The sequence below is a fragment of the Anser anser genome (assembly GCF_964211835.1).
Source record: "Anser anser genome assembly, chromosome: 2".
Lineage (NCBI taxonomy): Eukaryota > Metazoa > Chordata > Aves > Anseriformes > Anatidae > Anser > Anser anser.
Window position 1 is genome coordinate 9,545,621 of NC_139721.1, and position 12,464 is coordinate 9,558,084.

At 40.9% G+C, this 12,464-nt stretch overlaps 1 long non-coding RNA gene across 1 annotated transcript; it reads right to left on the reverse strand.

Annotated features, from left to right (window-relative positions):
• Positions 1–235: 235 nt before the first annotated feature.
• Positions 236–7,478, reverse strand: LOC310893861. The gene is made up of 3 exons (XR_014579375.1): positions 5,524–7,478; positions 5,270–5,390; positions 236–5,015 (listed from the first exon to the last, which is right to left on the reverse strand). It is a non-coding gene; the product is annotated as an uncharacterized lncRNA (long non-coding RNA).
• Positions 7,479–12,464: the final 4,986 nt, after the last annotated feature.

Below are 12,464 nucleotides of genomic sequence, written 5' to 3' on the forward strand. Positions count from 1 at the left end.
CTGAATCAAATGCCTTATAATCCAGCTCTAGCATACCATTAAGGAAATTGTCTTGAGACCAGACCCTGCAGATTGATAGCCTCAGTTTCATTTGCCAGTAGCGCAGGTGCAGATGCTATTAACAAAATGCATCAGAGCATTTTCACAAAAGCTACCGAACAATTTACTCCAAGGCTAGCCTGCAGCAAGGAGTTCCTTGAGTTAATTATTCACTGTATCAGTGAAGACACAATCTCAAAATTAGAATTAATAAAACACTAGAAGGTTAACCCCGAAGGGAATACCTTGGAGAAAGATCCTACATTGACAAGGAGATTGAGTAGATGACCTAGCAAGAAAAAGTTATTTCCTTTTCTATTTTTTGTATTAAGACTTTACCATATGTGCTCAAGTCCCAAGCACTTTACACACTTCAGAGAACTTGTCCAAACTTAAGTGCCTCTTGAATCATTTTTTTTTCTTTGGATATAATAATCCTCACTGCTGTCTCTTTGGCCTTATTACTGCTGACAAGCCTGATATGCGCATTCACACTATTCAGTTCAATTAACACTTACTGTTTGTGTTCAAGTGTTCACAGTGAAAAACCTTTATTGAACACTTCGGATAAAGCATGAAATCCTAGTAGTTATTTGCATCTCTTTGTTCTCAGCCCACCTCAGCTTTTATTAGTGCCTGCAGAATTAAAAGTGTTTAACACTAACAAAGTAAGGAACACAGGCAGAACTGAATGATCAGATAGGTCTTCTCCAACACCGAACTCTGAGATGTTAAAGGGTGTTTAAAATTCATCCAGAGCTGCAACCTTATTTTCTTGTGCTCACTCAATACTTGATCTTGAATGGGAAACATTCATTATTTGTCCACATCTGTCATTCATAAATCTGTTTATTATGAAAGGGATTAGGTACTTCTCCCATACAAATCCCATTATTCTTTTGGACTTACAGTCTCAGCAACCTTCTGCTTTGAAAATGCCACTCTGCCCTTTAGTACCATCGAGCATTTGATACCATTTACATAAAGACAGGACAAATTCCAGGTTCCAATGACCCCCAAAACATCTGCACTCAGCCTCCGTGACGCACAACTTTCCAGCCACTTGCACTGAGTAAAGCAGTAGTAAGAAGAAACACAGCACTGGAGAAAGAGCTGAAGGTCCTTCCTAACTCTTACACATGTGGTAGGGGAAAGTCAGACCTTGAGAGCAGGGGTGCAGAGGAACAACAGCTCTGGCATGTTGGCACAACTGGTGTCACCCTCAACACATGCAGGGACAAGTGGCAGGAGAACAAGGTCCAAGGACTGCACAGGAATTAAATACTGGTAGGAGTGATGTCTCTAGCAGGACTGAAGAGATGACGATAGAGAAACAGAACCGAGGGATCAAAACTGCAGCAGATGTAGCAGTTGTCCTTAGAAACTGAGCTGACAGACAGTTCTTACAGACAGTGAAGGCACTTGGACAACCCGTGCCAGCTTTTTTCACCTGATAGCAGATTTATAGTATATGCATTTTCAAATTGAGATCTTTTCTTTGATGGATAAGCATCGGAGCAAGTACCTTTTTGAGGTATAAATTGTCTGTACAAATGTCCCCAACCAGCAGCATAAACCTGAGATTTTTATTTTATTGTCACATTACTCCCTGAGCGAACAGGATGGCAGCACGTTGAGTAACAGGGCGAGTAGACACGGCTTTCTACTTCTTTATACTCTTAATTGCTTAGTAGGAGCACAAGGAAATGTGACTATCCCAACAAGAGGCTTATTCTACTTTTGTCCCTCACCCAAGGAGACCGCAGAAAACTATTAGTACATAGTATGGGTTCAGCTACATCTAGACACACCCAAAAGCAGGTATGGTTGTGCAACTCCCTGCATTTCCGAGCGTGCTGGTGGCTGTGTGGCTGCACTGGGCATTGTGTTCTGCTTCCTGAGCAGCCAGCTCCACGCAGCCAACACAGCTTTTCCCCAACAAGGAAGCAGATGGCTCCTGGGACCAAGTCATCCCTGGCAGAAGTCATTGGGTTTCACTCAGGTAGGACTGCAGCTACACTCATCCCAGGGGTCCAGACCTTGACTGCTCATCTGCATTGCCATATGCTCTGCTATAATTGTAAGCTGTAAATTAAAAGGCACAAAAAAAGTGCAGCTTAAAGAATCCTTCTCTGTGTGGTGTTTCATTTAAGGGTTAGGTGAATCAGCCTCCCCAAAGAAGGCAATCTCTTACCATATGCCCATCCAGCCCCACAGCTCCCCCGCAGAGCTGCTGCAGGGCAGGAGGGAGGTGAGTACTGTAAGCTATGTGCCAGCTCTGTCTCTCTGCTGTTAGTGCCTGGCTGTAACAAAGAATATTTAGAGAAACAGATCTATCTTTAAATGAAGCCCCACTGGGTAAATACCTGAAACTCAATGAGGACTATCTGGAGCTCTCAAAGGAGTCTTGGACCTTGTTAACACCACTGGCAAAATTCCCACTGTGATCACTGAGCCCAGAGGATCACCATCAGACTCGTCTCTTTCAGTGCACGAATTCAGAGCTATGAATGTTTAAAACAGAATAACCTCGTCTCTTCTTAATGTTTCCATCTCTGAGGCAGCACTGAGTTACCTGAAGTTCTCCTTTTATGCAGAGGAGAAGCAATTAGCACAATGAGTACCACACAGTCAGGCATCAAGCTGTGACAACCACGGTAATGGGGCACCAGAAGACAAATAGGCAAGCACTGTATTTGCTCCTTGAGACAGGGACATAGCAAAAAACCGACCTGACTACCAATGCATAACAGCAGAAAGTACAGAGAAAAGGTTAAAAATAGCAGTCAGCAGTTAAATTGTAGCACCTTTGGGGGAAGAAAATCTTAACCTGTGTATCTGACATGAAAGCAGCTCTAGACTAGTGATACTGAAAGTTTCACAGGCAGAAGCTGTATCCTTTATCAAAACAGTTAGGATAATGAGTAAAAACGGAACATATTAGCAGGTACACAGCCTCCCTTCAGGTCTGTGAACTTCTATAGTTGTTTTTTATGAATGCTACAGACTTGCCTCAGACTTTTCATATTCCTGCTGGTTCCTACCCAGACCTTTTCTAGCTGACAGAAGGTGTGTTCTGACTTAGACCTATGCCAAGCTTCAAATCACTCTCTGAAATCAACCTCTGCAATTTCACCACTTTTATAGCTATACAAAGTGAGGTCTCAATGGGAAACTAGTCAGATATTCTCTCCATGAGTCAAAAGGAAGGGCAGAATGCTGCTTCCCTCTCCCTTAAGTGGTGGTCTGCACAGCTAGCAGAAATAAAACACTATTTATGTCACTGGCAGTGGTATGTTTTATTCCAAATCCTTTCAGAAAATAAATAAATAAATAAATAAATAAAAATCTCTAGAGTAATGAAGGGCCAATAACTACAATAATTTATTTGGAGGAGAGAGATGCTTTAAAATTGCAAGAAAGTACTGGGCATCTTGCTCTTATGGGAACCATTCATCTTGCATCTGCTCTGTCAGCCTTCTCTTGAGCTCCAGATATGCAGAAGCACACTTGTGTGCATGGAGGATACATATCCACTTGAGTCCAATAGGCCAAGAATTAAGAGAAATGTTTTTTTTTTCTTCCCTTTTATTTTGTTTTTCAGATTTTAATACAGGCCTACTTACCCTATGGGTCTGTTTTAAAAACTCAGGCTGATAAAGGGACAGAATCTCTTTCTGCAACTAGCACAATAATTCCTATCATCTCAAAATTTATCCTAGGCACATCTTAAAGTTTTCAGACAGAGAAGAAATGTCTTTATATTAAAGGACATAGGTTTGTTACGGCTAAGAAATAAACTTTTGTTTTTTTTCATCAGATTTTACTTAGTTGGCTGGAAGAGACTCATTAAATTATTTCAGATAACAGTCTATCAAAAAAACACAGAAGGTATTAAATCAATAAATGGACGACCCTGCTTCTTTTCTGATTTGCTTAAATTTTGGACCATTTTAACTTCAGTTAACCATATTTTAATTAATATAAATAAACAGTATTCTATTGCAACCAATAACTTCAGAGTAATTTCACCAATTGAGGTTTTGGTCAATTATCTCAGTAGAACTATTGGTATTTACCTCAAAGCAAATAAAACAACATTCAAGTTCCGTATTTTGTACAATTTCCTGAATTTAAATATACATATATGGAGATATGAAAAAAACTATTGAAGAGGTGGGAATGGATGAATACAGAATATCCACAGGATTTCCTAAGTAGGAAGATAAATAAGTTTTATTATGCACAATAATTAGCACTAAAAACACCCTCAGCTCTTCCATGGTGCTGCTCACACAGCAGCTTGGTTATAGCTATTTTTCTGGGTTCACTTGTTCCTATACCCCAGACAGTTTAGATCTTAGTTTGCTGCATAAAGATGAAAAAATTAATTTAGCTTAAATGTGTCAACAGAGAGCATTTCCATCAGTGAAGTGCAGTTGCCTCCTCTTAGCCTCTACAAGATTTCCAGTAGAGACATGCCCATTTACCCACCTTCCCACTCGCTCTGTAAAGCTCTGTAGGATAGAGATAATTTTCTCGTACCTCTGTATGTCTTTGATTCTGAAAGGGAGAGGCATGGATTAAGGAAACACCCCAGCTGAGCAGCTGTTATTTGTGGATCTATCCCTCGGGCTAATCATGTAGCTGAAGACCTAATAAAGCAATGAAACTGGAGCCTCAGTGCTGGCAGGGCAATTTTTGGCATGAATTGAAACTCATCCTAAGCAGAAAAGAAAAAAAGAAAAAAAGTAGAATGCTAAAAAACTAAGGGGGTTACAATATAAGCTGTTAGACATTTTTCATAATAAACCAGATTCTGGACCTCTTACCCTGACTTTGATCAGACAATAGAGGCAGGACACCTCCTGACAGCCTGAAATTTCAGGTACTCCGGTGTATGGCCAGGAGAGAGATCTTTCTGCTAAGGGGTTTGAAGTAAATCCAACAACTCATTGTTAAACAGCAGCAATACCCTGAAAAGCAAGAGTTCAGAAAGAGTCCTTATATGAAAAGTCTGCTCCCCGTGTTCACAAACCTGACAACTTTCATGTGGAATTTCTGTATGTACTGGTAAAAAGGGGAAAAAAAGACTTTTCGTTCATAGATGGATTATATTTGATCTTATATCATCAAGAGACAATCAGAAGGCAATTCCAAAATTGCTCATATCATATTTTCAACCATTGCTTTTTGATCTTTACATTAGACAGCAGCAAATTTATCTTACCTTCCCCTCATATTTCTCTAACAATCCTAAGTCAGGGGGCATGCAAATTACTGACTTCTCAAGTTTGGGAACGAAATCTGGTGTAGCTCAATGAACTAATAAGAAGCATTTACAGATTTTCCTGGTTAAATGAAAAAGAAAAGAGAAAAGAAAAAAAGCACAACAATGAATTTCTATTTTGTCTTCATTTAAAGAAAAAAAAAAGAATGAATTCAATTAATATTTTTAAAAATGCCACTGCCAGGTGCTACTACCTCTTTACTCAGTGGATTCAGAGTCCAGACCGGAGGTAGAAGCCTGGGGTTCGATTCCTATTTTTTGCACTGAGATCTGAACCTAGAGAAAGGAGTTACAGCTATTGCACAGGGGAATATTCTGCTGAGAAATACTTTCTTTCATTTTGTTGTTTTTTGTGTTTTTGTTTTTTTCCCTGTTAATGTTGTTCCACTGTATATAAAATATTGAAATATTCATTAAGCCAGAGAGAATGGCTCTATATCATGATGTTTAGGCTCTGCAGTGGAGAGGAAAGGCATTGCTCTCATGAATATTTCAATATTGTAAACAAAGTAGAACACATTCTATTGGAGGTATTGAAAAAACAACCTTCCTTCTGTCTCCCTCCTGCACCAGAAGATACCTAAGGGTCTGGTGATTAGCGGCCCTTCCTGGGAAATTAGGGCAAGCTCAGATCTCCTCAGGCAGGTGAGGAAACTAAAGCCTTATTTCCTGCATTTTAAATGAGACATTTGCCCAATGAACTACTGAAAGAAAGGGGAGAGGTGGCTTTTAAATCAAGTAATCTGTCATCATGTATCTCTCTCTTTGCCCTTCAAAAATGACAAATGAATTCTAACTATTGAAACAGTCCTATGTCCACTGAAATGTCATGTTTGGGCAGAATATTTAACCAAAACTCACTCAAACCTGAGCATATTTGATGTTCTTTGTATGTCCTTTAGAGCTTTGGGTTCAGCTCAAGCATTCCACTGATCCTGTTTCTGCTTCATTCTACACCTCCTACAAGTTGCACAATGTCTTACCCTTTATCCTCCTGTGCACTGCAGGTCAGGTTAGTGAACAGTGACGGAAGGAATAAACGGTCCAGAGAAGGCCTCTGATAAGTGATCATTTCAGTTTGGAGGTGGAAACTTCTCATTTGTTGGAGAAGTAGATGGGTGGGTTCAAGGGAAGAAAAGTGGTGCACTATTTTAAATAAGTTCTCAAATACATCTTACTTTAAGTAAATAGAGGTCTATTAGAATTGACACTCATGGAACATATATATATACATACCACATTTCTATTCTACAGGATTATAGACTTAAAGATAAAAGTTACTACTAAAAGTGCCAGGGGCTGGAATTGGTCCATGATGTATTAAAGCTACAGTGTTAGTAGCTGAAGAGGAAAAATTCTTGTGAAGTGCCTCAGAAAAATTCCTAGCCACTATTGCATTTCTGTTAAAAAAAAAAAAAAAAATCAACATGGTCTGGTGACCAAGACTTCTTGCATTATGCATGAGGCTACATTAAAGCCACAGCATGGTATTTCTTCACAAGGAACACGGTGTGCCTTTCCTACGTATTAGGAAGTAGCCTAATAGTGTTAGATTTTAGGCCAACCATTTAATTTGGTTGTGAACCTTGTTTTTATGCCTGTACAATATAACCTGGAGACATAAATAAAGTCAGGTAAGAAGCGGAACAGCTGAGGATGTAGCAGAGCCTTTAGATGTTCAAAGCTTTAGCATCCCTGGAACCCGAGTGATAAGCATACATAGATCAGGACAACATTTCTTCTGCTGTCTTCAGAGCTGAGAATCGCTCTTTAACTGGCCAAGATAAATAATGCTTTGAAAATCTCTGCGTGAAATTACACTATTTATACGATTGGTTTTGTCAGACAAATTATTTTGTCTGAATTTGTTGTGTAGCAAAGATTCTGGAAGTAATACAAGAAAAATAACTCTGCAAGGCATGATACAAATGCAGTGAACTCTTGCTCCATATAGCTCCAAGAAATGCTTTTCAGATATATCCATCTAGTTTTCAGAGAGTTTACTAAGAGTCCTAGATGATAGAAATTTCAGACACATCTATCTGCTGCAATTTATTCACCAAAGAACAATCCCTGGGCTCATAAATACTGGGGGAACCATTGATGTTCTGGGAGAGAGACTGTCACATAGAGGCAGTGAGATTGCACATTTGTCTGAGCTCCTTACAGGCACACACAGCTTCTGGCTATGTCTGCATTTGCAAGTGAAATGGTGCAACAGGAGCAGCAGATTATCCTATTGCAGATTGCAATTGGAGCGAAACTGTTTGTGCTGAGGACCTAATAGCCACACTGTGTGTTTGTTGTGGTTTTATTTCAGAACAGCTCTGACATGGTCATCAGGACAGGATGCCTGTTAGTTGTTGGAGCACATTAGGTGCTGGCCTGGAGCATATCTTTTGGTTTACTTTCCTCTTAAGAAATCTGGCTCTTAAACTCAGAGATCTCCATGATGCAAATCCAAGTACGGAGAGTGGGGACAATAAAGAGAGTTAAAAACGTGCACCTGCTAAAGCTAAAAAGCTAAAGTGGATGCATCCAGCTTTTGGAACCAGCTTGCTTATTGTTTACTTCCAACCTGTCATTTCTATACTGTTAAGTTTCAACCCAAAAAACTGTGTCCTTCATAGGAATATCCAATCTCCTGTCTCTCCAAGGTGAATAAAACCAAAGACTGTCCCAAAGCCACCAAAACCATGGCCCTGGGGTTCCTTACAGCCCCAGGCACAGCTGCCTATGCTAGCTGTGAGCCCTCCTGGATGACTTTGTGATGGCAGCTGAAGCGTTACAGGCTCACAGCTGGGCTGGATACCCATCTAGTGTCTGCTCAAGCTCTGTCCCTGGGCAGGACCAGGTGAATGCATTCATGCAAAGATCTCTGCTGAAATGGCAGTAATGCTGGAGACAACACATCACAATGAAGAAGCAGTTCAGATACTCTTTTATGATTATCCAGCTGCGTGGAGTTGGTGGCTCAACCATCCCAGCTGGCCAGAGAATGATTTTTCTTGTCAGTGAATATCTAAATGCACCTTAGGCCAAATACGCCTATGTTGAAAGAGAAGCTATTAAAATTTAAGGTAAGTGTATTACAATGACCTGAGAGATGTCTGATGGCAAATTGGTGGTGGTAGTAGTAGTAATATTGTGATCATTACTTATTTAGTGGTTGTGCTGAAGGATGCAGTTCATGCACTGGCAAACAGCTCCTTCCCTGTAATGCCTGAGGAGAGGGAGTTGAAGCATTCAGGGGACAAGACAATACCCAGGGATCCTCATTGTGGGTGGTTATCCAAACCTTTGAACAAAATTATATGGCTTTGATAAATCAAAACTTCTCACCTGCTTCAAAACCAGTCTGTTTAGACACCTGTAAACCTCCAAAAAAACCAACCACCACAACAAAAACAACTACGGTGTTAAAGTTTTCCATGCAAAAGCATAAAAATACATGCATCTTTCCTCTTGCAAATCTGTTCTAGCCATAAGAAACATCCTCTTTCCTTACTCAGTAACATCCTGAAGGGGTGTTACTTGAATCAGATCCCATAATTTTCTGATTCACACATATAAACCCAGCTTTTGTTACTAAGTCAAAAAGATACAAAGAAAGAACTTACAGTTATAAAAGTAAATTGTCCTAAAATACTCATGAGCCTTTTGGAGCTGGGGCCCACATCTTGGCAGGCACAATGGGGTTGCAGAACACCACAGTGGTTCCTCAACACAAACAAAAAGAATCAAAATCATTTTCAGTGTCCGCACATCTCACACCGTAGGGATCAGACCCAACTGGCCTCCTGATGACAATGTCATATAAATATTAAATATTAATACTACTTTTATTGTTAATTTGGCAAAATGTGATACTGTGTAAATGGAAGTTTGTCTCTTTTGGCTGTGCTACAACAAGGAAAACACATGTTCTCAACATTTCTAGCTGGATGGCTTTCTGTTACAAATGTTTGCTTTTCTTAAATTAACATACATGAGTGGGCTGGGAAGAGTTGTTGCCTTTACCTGAAGTCTTTCAGCCCCCTTTCTGTGAGTCACATTTACACCTACTGGAGATCTGGGCTTGGGTGACAGATTTTATTCATCAAATAATAACTGGAAAGAGCTATCTGAAACCATATTTTCTTTTACTTTTATGTGTTTTAATGCAGTTCTTGACATAAATGTAGGTCAGACACTAATTCTAGTGGCTGCAACAATTATGTGTTCCATTTGAGGCTATTGAAAATCAAATAAAACACTTAAGTGTTCAAGCATTATACGTACATATTTATTCTTATGTTTTCTTTGTGTTGTGATAAGGAAATTTTTATTTTCATGCAATCTAGAGACACTGTATTAACAGTGAGAGAAAAAAATGCTCATGAATATGGCTATCAGGATGTTTGCCAGCTATCTCCTTTAACATAGCAAAAATATTTCTACTTTACCTCTTCATAAATGTACTCAAATCTTGGGCAATGAAGTACAGGCTGGAAGAAGAAAAAGTCTGGAGGAGGCATTCCAAGCCATCTCCAAGTACGTATGGTAGAATATGAGTTGCGCTCTCTTAAATAGTTGTGCTGCTAATAGCTGTTTGAAAGTATGGGAGCTTAAATGTTATCAGATGTGACACACCACAAAAAGGTGAGGTCTTTTTGGCCAGAGAACGTGGACAAAATGAGAAATAAAAAGGAAAATACAGTACCAGGTGTGACCTCTAGAAAGAAAATACTAAGGTACAATGTAAAAGCACAGGCATAAAAAGAGTGAAAGCTGGTAATGATTCTGTGTTCAGAGCTGACTGTTGAATACTGATGAGAAAATCATGGAAAACTCCTTTATTATCTCAGTAGGGAGAGGGGAAGAAACAACACACCACAGAAACAAATAACAGTGTTTGTGGAGGTATGTGGCAGATTAATCAGCTGAGACAATGCTCTGGCACTTTGCAAACATGATGAGATAGATGCAGCTGCCCAAACTGAGATGCCCAGGAACAGCAACTGGAGGCCAAGCAGGGGATCCAAGGGCGTTTCAAACAGCCCCAGCCACCTTTCTAATAGGAAGATATCCAAATGTAGGTGTCTACATGTGTGCTAGATGTCTAAAGTTCTGTATGTGGAGGCTGACGTGTCCAGTGTCCCGTGTCATTTCAGGTTCTGTGGAGTATTTGGCCTCGTCTCCATCTGCTACTCTGTCATATTGGGCAATCCACTGCAGATGTTTCAGATATCCTAGGGGATCTCAGGCAGCACTAGACTGGTTTTAGGCAATGACATTCCCTCATCTGTCATTACAGGCAATGGGGACTGCAGTGGAGATTGCAATTCAGCCATTCAGCCTCAAAGTAGGTGTGCAAAGCTGGCCACCTGAGTCCTTTTTTCAGCTCCACTGTCTCTGTGGACTGGACTTTCATTGACTGTGGAAGCTTAGACACCTCATGCACATGTAGACACACAGAGTGCACATGTAAATGTTTTATTTTGGGGATGAACTCAGCCTGAGCAAACAAAAGCTTGGAGAAATAAATATAAATTTGGTGTAATTCTTGGAAAATTGTGAGGGCTGCTGATTTCTGTGAGGGAGAGGATCAGACAGTAGCAGGTATGAAGCCAGAAAGGGACAGGTTAAAGGTCTTTAAGACACACAACAGAGACCGGAGTCAATTCAGTTGTTTTAAGTGGCCTCGCATTGACTGCAAGAGAAGGCTGCCAGCCACAAACCAGTACGCCCACCGCGAGCCTGCAGGATCAACAACTGATTCATTTCCATGCAAACAGTGGAGGCAGCTGCAGTGCTCATCACAGCAACAATGAACACTATCCGGCTGCAGAAATGTGCCCGTGTGTTGGTGACATACCAAAAACTTCTCTAAAGCCACCAGATGAAGACAAATCCTCAATGTGAAATTCTCGCAAGGCGCATCGCCTGGGTTTATGGAAGCAAGCGTAAGACCCAGCAGGAGGCAGGACAATGTAAGCCCTGATGTGGTACAGCAGAGCCAGAAAATGTCCTCAGGGTGAGACAGCAGTCACTGTAGGTCAAGCACTCCGATGCACAAGGACACGAGACAAGGAAGTGAAGCTATAAATAGGACATATGCAGCCAATGAGGGATGAGAAATGCAGCAGGGAGTCACTGAGGAAGGAAGCTACAAGGCTGCTAAGAAAATGGCTCATTACGTCTTTTGAAACCTGCTCAGACTGGCTCGCTAGTCCGATAGCACTGAAAACCTTGCAGATGCTTGGGGATCTGCATCAGCCCACAAACACTGAGCAGCATCACAAAAGAAATGTCACTGCTGATTACCAGTGAGTGAAGCCAGAGCACTTGATTTGTTCAAGGCAAAACTGTCTGCTGAATATTGCATCAGGATGAGTCTGCAGGGGAAGCGCTGTGGATAATGAATTTCTTTGGGCTCGAGCTTAGCCTCAGCCACCCCAGGGAGGGTCTGGTGAACACCAACTCAGTCACTAGAGGAAACCCAACCAGCAACGTTTATATGTCTTTAAGAGTGCAACCAAGTGTTTTCTGGATTAGAACATCTCTGAGCACACAGTAACATAATCTGAGGGGGCAACAGCACGAACTGTTGGCATTTTGCAATTACGTGGCTGGCCAAATCACAAGAAGCAACCCCCCTTCTGCCTGAGAACATACAGCAAGAGCAAAGCATGCAAAAAGCGTCCTGGCTGTAAAATCTCAACCAGGTTCTTGGAAAAGATCAAAACAATCTTCTAAGATGGGAATTACATCATAAGGGAGAACTTTCCCAGTTTCTAGTAGGTGGATAATTTGGAAGGCATTCAGGCCAAACTCTGATGGGGAAACAGAAAACACATTTTGCAAGATATGACATAACCAGGTCCCGTACTCAGACAACCGAGCACATGACACAGTAGCAGAGTTCAAGTGACTCAGCACTCCAGGAGAATTTTAATACAAAACCTCTTCCCCTGGGTAGGCAGAAAGCAATAGGAAAACCAGATCAGCACTAAATGGCATGAGTTAAACATCCATCTGGACAAAAGAACAATCGCGCAGGCAAATCTGGCAGGCTTATATGTAACAGCAACAGGCTCAGGACAGCAGATGAAATGAAACCAGTAGCAACAGCGGCATAATGACAGAGAGCCGA